The 12,933-nt window shown below is 43.7% G+C and overlaps 1 protein-coding gene across 7 annotated transcripts in view; it reads left to right on the plus strand.

Annotated features, from left to right (window-relative positions):
- Positions 1 to 5,012: 5,012 nt before the first annotated feature.
- Positions 5,013 to 12,933, plus strand: part of Zfp541 (zinc finger protein 541) — a 36,426-nt gene continuing 28,505 nt past the window's right edge. Inside the window, exons 1-3 of one of the 7 annotated variants that reach the window (XM_063288451.1) lie at positions 5,013 to 5,128; positions 6,092 to 6,241; positions 9,449 to 9,558. The gene's annotated coding sequence lies outside the window, so the exon portion shown is untranslated. Of the gene's footprint in view, positions 5,550 to 6,091; positions 6,242 to 9,448; positions 9,559 to 12,933 lie in introns of all 7 variants that reach the window. The other 6 variants (XM_063288456.1, XM_063288450.1, XM_003748775.6 and 3 more) reach the window with 6 other exon arrangements.

A 12,933-nucleotide genomic window follows, 5' to 3' on the forward strand; every position in this document is an offset into this window, starting at 1 on the left:
TAAATGTACGTCACCATGCATGGCTTGACCTCTGTTTTCGAAAGTAGATGGACCCTAGAGCTTGTATCCTAAACGAGCTTCCCCTGGGAGGCAGCTGGGGAGGAGAAGATAGGTTGTGCTCTGTGCTCCGCAGATGGGTATCAAGGATTTCCAAACAATGACTTCCCCCTGCTTGGGAAGAGAAGGCTGGGTCAGTGGAGGAGGGCAGATCAGGCAACACCGGCTCAGTTCTTTCCAGTTTACTGGGAGAGACTGTCCTGCGCTTACCACAGGTCTGAGGTTTCAAATTCAAGAAGAACCAGTCAGGCTGGCTAAGTAGTTTCCTTTTCCTGGTTCAGCCAGCCTGGAGAAGACAGGAAGCTGAAGTTTGGTCAGGTGCATACCTGAGAGGACCAGAGTGGCAAGGAGGCTAAGGATGTTTGCAGGAAGTGATTCAAAGCATGAGTCACTGAAGGAGGGGCTGAGCAATGCCCAGGAAAAGATGGCTGAGAAGAGCAGGAGGCCTGGGCTGCTGGAGTTGCTCTTTACCTTGTATATTGCTGGGGCAATCTCTGATTTTTTTTTCTATTTCCTTGGTCCTTCCTTGTCAGTGACCACACTAGTAGGCTTCTCTGAGGCCTGACCCTCTCAGAATGCAAATATGGGATACCCTAAGCCCTTCCTCTTCAGTCCATTCTCCCTAGTGTGCCCATGTGGGTGAAGGACCATGAATAACCTGCTCAACGGAAACTATGCTCAGGGGGCTGGAGAGACAGCTCAGTTATTAAGAGCAATGAATGCTCTTCCAGAGGCCTTAGGGTTTGATTCCTAATACCCATATGATGGCTCACAACCATCTGTAACTTCAGTTCCAGGGCATCTGATACCTTCTCTGACCTCCACAGGAACTAGGTACACACATTCATGCTAGCACAGCACTCATACATGTGAAATAAGTGAATAAATCTTACAAAGTTTAAAGACAAACAAACCAAAGAGATAATCAGGAAAAGCTGAGAATGTCATTCAACTGGTGGAGTGGTTGCCTAATATGAATGACATCCCAAGTTCAATTCCTGGTAAACTTCCTCGCATTGGGAAGTGGAGGAGGATCAAAAGATCAAAGCCACCCTCCTACTTAGTGAGTTTGAGACCAGACACAAGACTGTGTCTGAAGAAAAAAAAAAAGCCAGAGTGAGATGGGCACTGTGACATAGGTCTGTCCTCACTACACTCAGGAAGGCTGAGGCATGGGGATTGTAAACCTGAGGCTAGCCTGAGCTACACAGGGAGAAGGTGGAGAAATCTGGACATGGTGTGCTGTATTGGTAACCTCAGTATCAGGTGACAAAATAGGTAACAGAAACCATATATGGGAGGAAAGTTAATTTTGGATCACAGTTTTGGAGGGATTTCTTCCGACTGTGGTGGAAAAGCAGGGTACAGCAGTTCTGTCTATCCATCAGAACTTGTGGTGGAGACAGTTTACAACATGGTAGACCAGGGAGCTAAGAAGTCCTGTAACTAGGGGTCTGTCTGCAAGCGACCTCTTTCGGACAAATAGCTGTCCCCTCAAAGTATCATTACCTTCCCCAACCAGTACCATTGCTGAGAAACAAATACACAGCACCTGCATTTGTAGGGGGCCATTTTTGATTCAAACATCAATGGCTGTATATGTTAAATAAAAACACAAATGGGGCTGGCAAGATGGCTCAGTGGGTAAAGGTGCTTGTTGCCAAGCTCAAGAACTGGAGTTCAATCCATGGGATTCACTTGGTAAAAGGAGAGTGACTGACACAAGTTGTCCTTCACATATATTTTGTGTATGTGGAAGCCCCTCCAAAATAAATGTGATTTTAAATACACAGAACAAAATCCCCTCACTCTCCTGTATGTCTGTCTCTGTCTGTCTGTCTCTGTATGTGTGTGTGTGTGTGTGTGTGTGTGCGCGCGCGCCCGCATGCGTATTAGAAGCCAGAGATATGTGCCTATTGCCTTCCTCAAACATGCTCCACATTACTAATTATTTTTTGGTATTGCTGAAGATTGCATTCAGTATCTCCCAGTGAGAGACCTGCACTCTAAAACTGAGCTCCATCTCCATCTCCTTCACATTATGTTTTGAGACAAAGTCTCTCTTTGAACCTAGAGATCATTTAATGGCCAAAGAGCTTCCGGATTCCAGCTGTATCTGCCTTCCCAGAGCTGGGATTTCAGGTACCAGTAGCTGTGTCTGGCTTTTTTACATGGCTACTGGGAATCTTAACCCAGGGCCTCATGCGTGATCAGCAGGCACTTTATCCACTGAGGCATCTCCTGGATCTCTCCACAGAATGAATTTTAATGTTTTTGCTTTTAGATGTATCTATTTTATGAGTTATTTTGAATGCAGTTACGTATTGCATCATATGCATTATGTCTTGTGCTAGGAAGTCAGAAAAGGGCATTGATCCCCTGGAACTGGAGGTACAAATGGCTGTGAACTATATAGGTGCTGGGGACTGAATTTGGGTCCTCTGCAAGAACAACAAATGCTCTTTTTTTAAAAAAAGATTTATTTATTTCATGTATATGAGTACACTGTCACTGTCTTCAGACACACCAGAAGAGAGCATTACAGATGGTTGTGAGCCACCATGTGGTTGCTGGAAATTGAACTCAGGACCTCTGGAAGAGCAATCAGTGCTCTTAACCACTGAGCCATCTCTCCAGCCCCATGAATTTTATGTTCAATGGATTTCAGTTCTGGTCAAACATAAGAAGTCTCAACTTCATTACAGAAGTGCTGAAGAAAATGGTTCCACCTGAGCCAGTGAGATGGCTCATCCGGTAAAGGGACTTGCCAACTAAGTTTGATTTGCCAACTGGAACAACTGGACCAACAGGTCCAGAGGGTATGTAAACACTTGTCAGCTTGTCTGTCCTGTGTCTGACCCTCTCATACCTTATCAGGGCCACCAGGTTTAGTGCAACACTGGACACACACTGGCATCCTAGCAAATACTGTTGAACTGTTGGTTCATTCAAAGAGTTGGACATCAATCAACACAAAGCAAAATTCTTTTGAAACAGAAATCTCAGTTTTCTCAAGAGCCTCTATACCGATTTCCACATTAAGTGCACCGGTTTATGTTTTTGTTTTTGTTTTTGCTTTTTTGGTTTTTCGAGATGGGGGTGTCTCTGTGTAGCCTTGGCTGTCCTGAAACTCACTCTGTAGACCAAGCTGGCCTCAAACTTATAGACAACCCTCCTGCTTCTGCCTCTCAAATGTTGGGATTAAAGGCATGCACCACCACCACCTGGCTGAGATTATAATTTTTTATGTGCATTGATGTTTTGCCTGTGTGTTTGTCTGTGTAGGGGGTGTCAGGTGCCCTGGAACTAGAATTACACACAGTATGAGCTGCCATGTGGGAGCTGGGAATTGAACCTAAGTTCACTGGAAGAACAGCCAGTGCTCTTAACCACTGAGACATTTCTCCAGCCCCCAGACTTATGTTTCTTAATGAAAATGTTTTGTTTTGTTTGGGGGATTTAGTTTTTATTGGGGCCAGAGAGTTGCCTCAGAGTTCAAGAGCTCTTGCTGCTCTTGCAGAGGACTAGAAAAACTGGAGAGATGGCATAGTGGTTAAAAAGAGTTTATTGTTCTTGCAGAAGATACAGGCTATTGTAAACTGCCCCATATGGGGACTATGGACCAAACCTTGGTCTTCTGCAATGGCAACAAACTCTTCTACACACTAAGCCACCTCTCCAGCACCAAATCTGTATTTTTAAGCATTTAAAAAATTTTAATGTGTGTCTGTTTTTATGCATATGCCACAGTGTGTATGTGGGGGTTGGAGGATAACTTTGGGAGTTGGTTCTCTCCTTCCACCATGTAATTCAGAGTTGGAACTCGAGTTATCAGGTTGCTAGCCAGTGCTTTGACTGGATAAGCAATCAAAACGATGCTTTTTAAAATTTTTACACAAGTTCTCACACTGTAGCCCAGGCTGTACTCAAACATGTGGTGATCCTTCTGCCACAGAATCTCCAACGGCTGAGTGGCACAGTACTTCCATACAGCCATTAGTATTAAGTCTGTTTATTTGTCTCCAAGTTTGTAAAATTTCGAACAATGGAAAGAGAAACTGAATGTTATAAAATGTGGCTTCATGAATCTTCTGTGAGATGTACAGGAGAATAAACAGATCAATTTTAAGAAGTTAACCAAGAACAGAGGGGAAGGACTGTAATCAAAGCTACTTCGGGGTCTGAGGCTGGAGGATCAACTGAGGCCTGCCTGGGCTACAGAATATGACAATGCCTCAGATATTTATTAAAGGGAGCTGAGGATATACTCAGGGGTAGAGCATCAGGGTAGAATTTACCACTAAGGATCTGAACTCTGCAGCAAAGAACTTTCCTAGAATCTCCCCTAGTGAGGGGCTGGGGCATGATGCAGTGGTAGTGCCCCTGCCTAGAATTTCTGGAGACTGGGAATATGGTTCAGTGCAAAAGCGCTTGTCTAACAATGAACGAGGCCCTGGATTCAATTGATAAACAAATAAATAAATTAGCCAGTCTGAAATTCCTGCAGCGGACCCAACAGCTCAGCTCCCGGGATCAGCCTACCCACAAGCATGCTCAGAACGGCTTTAGTAGTCTCCATCACTCAGGGAACACTGCTGTCACCAGGGATCTATACTGGAGGGTGTCCAGTGCACACAGGCATTGTTTTAATGAGGGCTCAGTTCTTCTGTCACGCCCCTCCCCCTACTGCCCTTCCCTTTTGCCCCTTTCCCCAGTCTTCCAACCGCCCGCCTCCCAAAATGGCGACCAACCGCCTCCTTTCCCGCCCCGTGGCGGGTCACATGACCTCTACAGGTCCTGGCCGGCAGAAGCCCCGCCCCTTCCCTCTAAGCCTCCGGGAGTCTGGCCCAGGGGCACGCGCTACGAGCCCGGGCCGCACGTGCCTCGCTCGCGACGACGCCGGGCCATGCTTGCGCGCACACACCGTGGCAGGCGCACGCGCCGGGGGCCGGGACCGGGCTGCGCGTGCGCGCCGGGCGTCGTCCGGGCGCCTCGCGGCTGACGGGCGGCCGCTGGGAAGGCCCCGCGAGGCGCGAGGCACGAGGCCCGGCGCGCGAGCCCCCGGGGGCGGGTAAAACCCGGTTGCTGCTGCCCTTGCCCTTTTCCCCTTTCCCCTTTCTCCCTAGCCCTGTCTGCCCGCCCTTTCCTCTCACCTCAACCCCTCTTCACCCTCTCCTTGGCTTCATCTTCCTCCCCGAGCGCGGGCCTGTGTGGCTCCTGTCCAAAGACGCCGCTCAGCTCCGCGTCGCGCACGCTCCTTCTGCACCCCCGCAGCCCCCTTCCTCCTTGGAGAAGACTCTTGGGGTGCCCCCAGCCCGCTGCACCTACCTTTATTTTCTACCCGGTCCCTGCCAGGTCCTCCAACTGCCCCCTCGCAGCGCCCCAGCTCGCGCCGCGGGCCCTACCCGACCTCTGCGCCTTCTGCACCGCGGCCTTGCATTCGCAGGCCCCTCTGCTGACCGCCCCCTTCCTCCTCAGGTGTCCCGCTTTGGGTAACCCGAATGTATCTCTTTTCGAGGATCTTCCAGCACGAACAACAAACTCTCTTCTCTTCCTTGATCATGCCTCTCCCTGTGCTTTTTCTAGCAAAAATACTATTTTTTTTTCAACCAAGGTCTCGCTAGATTCCAACAAAAAATAGAATAACAGTATTATTATCTAGCCTACAATCTCCCCTTTTGGAATACTTATTCAATTATAAGAGACCAACTCATGTTTTTTTTCCAGTTTCTCTTCTAATGTGTTTGCCTCTTAACCCTCCCTTCTGACTTTTCCAACAAAAAAAATCCTTTTCATCAGTTCTGTCCCAATTAGATTTTGCCTCACACGACCCTCTAGGTTCCTCTTAACTGGCTGGGGTGGGGGGAAGGAATAGGGTTTAAAAAAAAAGTAATTTCCCCCACATTCTCTCTCCAGCTTAGCATTGCTTCGTTTCCTCCCCAAACTGCCTTTCTCCCCAATTTCATACCCATGTCCTTGCTTGTTTTGAGATCCACGTTCTGACTTCCCCCTGCTTTTCACTACCTGTTTTCAGGGCAAAAGATATTGGATGAGTTTTCAAAAATGACCACCTCACCCTTCCAGGAGGAGATACTGAAGGCCTGATTACCACCTGAAACCCCTTCCCAGTGGAGCCTAAGCCAGGTTCTCCTGTTTCCTGGAGAGTCACTCACTTGCTTTTCTGGTGAGTTTTCTTCTTCTGTACCAGTTTGAAGACACCTACTGTGTTGTGTGCATCACTTCTCAGCCTTTCTGAGCATCCCTGCACTAGTGTAAGGACCATACATGTTGCTAGCAACATCAGCAGAAGGATAAGTATAAGCCTAAGAAAGTCATTGAAAGAGAACACAGGGCATATGATAGCTGACCTCTTCTGAGGAAGGCAGACTTTTAGTAGACTGAAGTATGTTCTTAACTGACGGTGTTCATTGCAAAACAAAAACCTTTTACCTTTTCTGCCAGATCAGGGTAACAACTCATCCCTACGGGGACAAGCAATTGAGGGATCATACTAGTAGCGATTATGGCAATTCGAATTGTGTTCTCACCATTGAGTGATGGTAGCCAAGCAGAAATACCAGTCCAACTTTGCAAGAACTTTTTTTTTAAGTTTATTAATTATCTGGTTTATTAATTATCTCTATGTGAAAGTTAAATTACTAATGCTAGCAATTAATTTAATAGTTTAAAAATGGCAGGATCTGGAAAGATGGCTTATTGGTTAAGAATATTGGCTTCTTTTCCAGAGAATCTGGGGTCAATTCCTAGCACTAAAAAAGCTCAGTAACTATCCATTAACCAAGTCCCCAAGGGTCTAGTTCCCCCTTCTGGCTTCCTTGGGCACTGCATGCATATGGTCCAAAGACATGCATGCAGGCAAAACATCCATACTCAAAAATTTAGACAGCAGGGCAGGAGACATAGCTCAGTTGTGAGAGTAGTTGTCTAGTATGCACAAACCCTGATGTGATCTCCAGCACTACAGAAAACTTGGCATGGTGGTGCACACCTATCCTCCCAATTCTTGGGAGATGAAGGCCAGCAGATCAGAAGTTTAAGGTCATTCTCTTCTTTGAGTTTGAAGCATACAAATGGATAGATATAACCCTGTCTCAAGAAAACAATTTAAAAATCCCAGAGTACGTTCTACACCAGTAATCCCAGTACTCAGAAAGATTGCCAAGTGTTCAAGACTAGCCTGAACTAAAGAGTGAGGTCTTGTCGAGAGGGGGGGGGCGGGGGAGACAATGTGAGACCTCAGAAAATATGTTTGGGTTGGGTGTGGCCAATTAGCACTGGAGGGGAGGCAAGAAACAGGCAGATCTTTGAGTTCAAGTTTAGCCTAGAGTACATACATAGTAAATTCCAGAACAGCCAGGGCAAAAAAAACCTGATATATATATATATATATATATATATGTATATATATATATATATATATATGTATATATATATTAGACTTAAGGAAGTTTGTTAATTTTGCAATGCTGGGAATCCAATCCAACCCAGGACCTTGATCATGCTAACCAAGCACTCTGTCACTGAGCTACACTACAGAGATTTTTTCCTATTGGAAACACACTTACCAGAGTAAATAACTTAGAGGACGGTTTCTCTTTAGAATATCAAGTGTTAAATAAACCTCTGATCCTCAGTAACCTGTTACTGGACACATACCAGTAATCCCCAACTAAGGAGGCAAAGGGAAGGGCTACACAATGGGACACTGTTTAAGGAAAAACAAAAACTTTCATGCTTGAGGATCCCAGAGAGTTTTAGTGTAAAGTATATAGGTCAATATTTTCTATTAGAATTTCAATTAAATTATTGGGTATCTCCATTCAGCCTTCTGAGATATTAAATATATTGAAGTTATTATCTCAAATGTTTCTGGATTTTCAAATTTTGCAAATGGTATACCATGCACAAAACACTAAGTTTGATCCCCAGCACTGCAAAATTAAGATAGTGACTAGACCTTAAGAAACAGCCCAGACACTCAGGAGATTAGTAGTCAAATACAGTCAAATGTGGCTTGTTGAAAGTTTTATTGTTTGTATGAAGTATACATGAGAAGAACTAGATCAGACCAAAAAACAAAAAAAACCAGAGTGAGCACAGTGAGTCAAGCCTGTAATTCCTCTGTCACTAGAGGATAGATATTGCTTGACTCTGAAATCAGCTTGGGAAACATAATAGGACCCTGTCTCAGAAAAATAGGCTAGGCATAGAGGTTCCTGCCTTTAATATCAGCAATTAGGAAGATATATCTCTGTGAGTGAAAGACCAGCCTGGTCTATGTAGTAACTTCCAGGCCAGCCAGAGCTACATAATGGGACCCTGTCTCAAAGCAAAACAAGTAAATAATACATTCTATTCTTCATGGCAAAGTACAATAACAAATGTACAGTTACTTATTAATATAAATGACATCTTAATTTAAGACTATGTAAGAGAAATTTAGTGCAAAGAATAATGTTGACTTATATTTTTATAGTCATATGGAGTCTCATGCATGTCTTGGCACTCAGCTGAGATACAATGGCATATATTTTCACTGAGAATAAACACATATTATCATAAAATAGCTTAGACCACTGAACTTCCTGAAAGATTCCTGGGAGACCCTAAGTATCTTCTGTATGTATCCCATTTTAAAAAATGCACACCTTTAATCCCAGCATTCAGAGGCAGAGGCAGGTGGATTTCTGAGTTTGAGGCCAGTCAGGTCTGCAAATGGAGTTTCAGGACTGCCAAAGGCTACACAGAGAAACCCCGTCTCAATAAACAAACAAACAAACAAACAAACAGGCTGCTTTTCCAGAAGACTGGGGTTCAATTCCCAGCTTCCACAGGGCACTCACACATGTCTAGAACTCCAGTTCCAGGGGATCCAACACCCTCACACAGATATACATGCAAGCAAAACACCAATGCACATAAAATTAAAATTATATTTTTTTAAAGAAAGAAAAAAATGTTGCTCTAGGTTTTGTGTTTTCCCCCTTTTGGAAACAGGATCCCAGGCAGAAACTCATTGTGCACTCATGAGAATAACCTTGAACCCCTGGTGGTCCTGCTTCCACCCTACCCCACCCCAGTGGCTGAGATTGAGGTGTGTGTCACCATACCCTGATTGCTATTCTAGAGCTTAGTGCTTCTTTGAATTTTCTGCTAGGACCAGCTCCTAGGAAGGAAGAAACTTTGATGTCTCCTTTTCTCCTTTAGTTGACTCAATGCCAGGGTTTTTCTTTGTGAGCATCCTTCCATTCTTGTGTGAAATATTTAAATTCATTCTTTGTGTCTCATTATTTCTTATGGCAGAACTTTGCTCTGCAGCCCATACTGGACTTAAACTCTCAATTCTCTGCCTCTGTTTCCCATGTGCTAGCAATACAGTCATCAGACAAATACAGTCATAAAGACAGTTAAAACTGACTGGAGGAGGAGGTCTTCCTTAATTGTTCAACTTCAGAATGCAAGGCAGAAACCCAATGTCAGGTATGGGATAATAGCATAGTAGAGTGCTGAAGTGTGAAGGCTTCAAGACCAGACTGCTCGGGGCAGGATTCTAACTCTGAATTGGGATGAGTTATTATCCGGATTGTCTTTATGTCACCCATGACAAGGTTAATAATGTAGTACATGCCTCAGAGAGAAGTTCAGGGAACTAAAAATGGCATGTGAGTAATCTCAGCAGTACTTGGCATATCGTAAAACCTCAAGAATGTCCATGTTGTTATTATGAGAATGATTATTAAAAGGGCCTGCTGGGGAGACAAGTTGGGACTATGGGCAGAGGAGGCTATGAGCCCTGGCTAGAGGGGACAGTTATATCTGGCTCTGTCCTGTTGTTCACTGTTGGGAATAGCAAGGCCAGTTTTCAGAAAATGACAGAAATCTGTGTATGTAGGGGAAATTCTAATTGTGCTGGGGATAGAACAAGGACTGTGCATTTATACAAGTGGTTTACTACTGAGTCTTGACTCCAGCCCTTGAATTTTTAGTTTAGGCTAGCCTTGATCTTATGACCCTGGTGCCCAAGTACTGGGATTACAGGCAAATGCCACTGTGCCTGGGAAAAATATCTCTTCATTAAAAAAAGTATAGGCCAAACCAAAAAAAAAAAAAGAAAGAAAGAAAGAAAAAAAGAAAAAGAAACAAACAAAAAAGTATAGGCCAAAGAAAACGTGTCTATAGTTTATAATAGGCCCTATTATTCATTTATTAGTATGTGGTTTGACACAAGGTTTCATGTTGACTTGCTATATAAAAACTGAGGTTGGCCTTGAACCCCAGATCCTTCTACTCATGCCCCCCAAGTCCTGGGATTGCAAACATTTGCTCCCATGTACAGCTTTATTATAATTATTGTTTATTTATTTTAAGATAGATTTTTACTGCATTACTCTGGCTGGCCTTAAACTTACAGTAATCTTTTCCATCTCTTGAGATCACAACTATTATACCATGTTTGACTTGATTGGCATTTATTTAGGGGTGTGTTATATTTTTTTAGTGTGTGTGCACCTATGTGTGTTATGTTGTATGACATGACGAGATGAATCTTTTTTCAATTATTCTCCACTTTTATTTTTTGAGATAGGACCTCTCATGAAACCTGAAGTTCATCTAATCTGTTAGGCTGGTTGACTAATGAGATTTAGGGATCTTGTCTCTGTCCTATCCCCAACCCTCCACTCACAGGGTTTGCCCCATGCACCTATCACTTTATATTCATTTCAGGGATCCACACTCAGGCTGTCATGCATGCATAAGAAACACTTTACCAACTCAGCCCTCTCCCCAGGCCTCTTTTAAAAGAAAAAAAAAACATTACTTTGGATCCCTAGTGTTGAATTGTTTTCTAAGCCACTCAACAAGGCATTCATGATGCTAAAACAAGGCGTATGGTTTTAAAGCTCACAGCCTTTATAAAGCTATAAAGCCAAAATTAATTTGCAAATGAAATGCAAACAAGGTAACCCAGCCAGTTTAATCAGATTGCATACACTGATTTAAATGAGGTGTAGCTATCTCAATGCGTCTTTAGTGTTCCTGAAGAGGGCTCCCTTGCTGATTGGGTTGCTGTCCCTTTTTGGTTTTAGCCAAGACTCTAGTGCCTCAATCCTCCAAACTCCTTTCTCATTTTTTCTCAGATTTATTTTTGTGTATGTGAGTATATATGCACGTGTGTGTACAGCTGCCTGTGGAGGCCAGAAGAGACCACAGGATCACTAGGACCTCAGTTAGCTGAATCCACCTGCACCCTCTTCCCTTCAGTCTGCAACAGTCAAAGCAGTGCTGCTTTCTGGATAGAGAACAAAGACAGATTGCATGTTAGAAAATAGTGCTCCTTCTAAGGCAGCAGTTTTCAACTTGTGGATATTGAACCCTCTCATTGGGGGTTGAACAACCCTTTCACAGGAGTAACCTAAGACCAACAGAAAATACAGATATTTACATTATGATTCATAACAATAGCAAAATTACAGTTAGGAAGTAGCAATGAAAATAATTTTTTTGAAACAGGGTTTCTCTGCTCTCAAAATCACTCTGTAGACTAGGCTGGCCTCAAACTCTAAGATCTGCATGCCTCTGCCTCTCCTCCACCCACCCTCCCCACAACAAAAATAATTTTTTTAAAGATTTATTTATTTATTTTGTATATGAGTACACTGTAGCTGTCTTCAGACACAGCAGAAGAGAGCATCAGATCCTATCACAGATGGTTGTGAGCCACCATGTGGTTGCTGGGATTTGAACTCAGGACCTCTGGACGAACAGTCGGTGCTCTTAACCACTGAGCCATCTCTCCAGCCCAACAAAAATAATTTTATGGTTGGGGAGACAGCACGGCATGAGGAACTGTATTAAAAGGTTGCAGCAGTAGAAAAACTAAGAACTACTGTTCTAAAGGGTCATTCAGTGATCCACATATTACTCAACCTTTTTCTTTTAGATTATCTTCAGAGTGAAAACAGAAAATTACAAGATTCTTATTTAGAAGCAACATGGGTGGTCTCATTCCTATCTCTTGGGAGGTATAAGCAGGAAGATTATGAATTGCAGGCCAGCTACATAACAAGTCAAAAGTCTCAAATTTCTTATAAAGCAGGACCCGTAGCTCATGTGAACCCACACTAGCCCAGCTTTTTATATGGGTGATGAGGATCTAAACTCTGGTTCTTAGATTTGTACAGCCAACACTTTAGACTAAACCATATCCCTACTCTTCTTCACATTAGTTTTTTTTTAAACAAAGTCTTCCTGCACTTGGAGCTTATCAATTTGGTTAGACTGGCAAAGAGCAAGCCCCAGATTCTCCCCCATTACCTCCCAGCATTGTGATCACGGGTGTGCACTGCCAGACCTGGCTTTTTATGTGAGTGCTAGGAGTTGAAGTCAGGTCCTCATGCTTGATCAGTTCTGTTCTGTCAGTTTAATAGTAAGGGAGAGACAAAGATTCTGTTGGTCTTAGGTTACTCCTATGAAAGAGTTGTTCAACCCCCAATAAAAAAAAAGAGTTCAGTATTCTCAATAAATAACCCAACAACCACCAAACCAAAATAATCAGTGTTTCAGCTGACTCCTGTCCAAGTATGGAGCCCTGAAGTACTGCTAAGCAGGAGCTCTATCTTAGCCTTCCCTGCTTAAGTAAAGCAAGGGACATTCGGGACCTTGTCAGGTCTTTGCTGAGCATGTACTCATAGCCTTCTAAATTCCCAGAATTACATAGAGCTCCTTCAGAGGGTAACTAAGTCCATGTTTATGCTAATGTCCACTCTCGGGTACAGTGTGGTTCTGTGGTTCCTGACTACAGCTACAGCTCTCTACACAGAATAGTACTGCCCCACCTAATGCCTTCTGTGTGCC

This window comes from Rattus norvegicus, chromosome 1 (genome assembly GCF_036323735.1).
Source record: "Rattus norvegicus strain BN/NHsdMcwi chromosome 1, GRCr8, whole genome shotgun sequence".
NCBI lineage: Eukaryota > Metazoa > Chordata > Mammalia > Rodentia > Muridae > Rattus > Rattus norvegicus.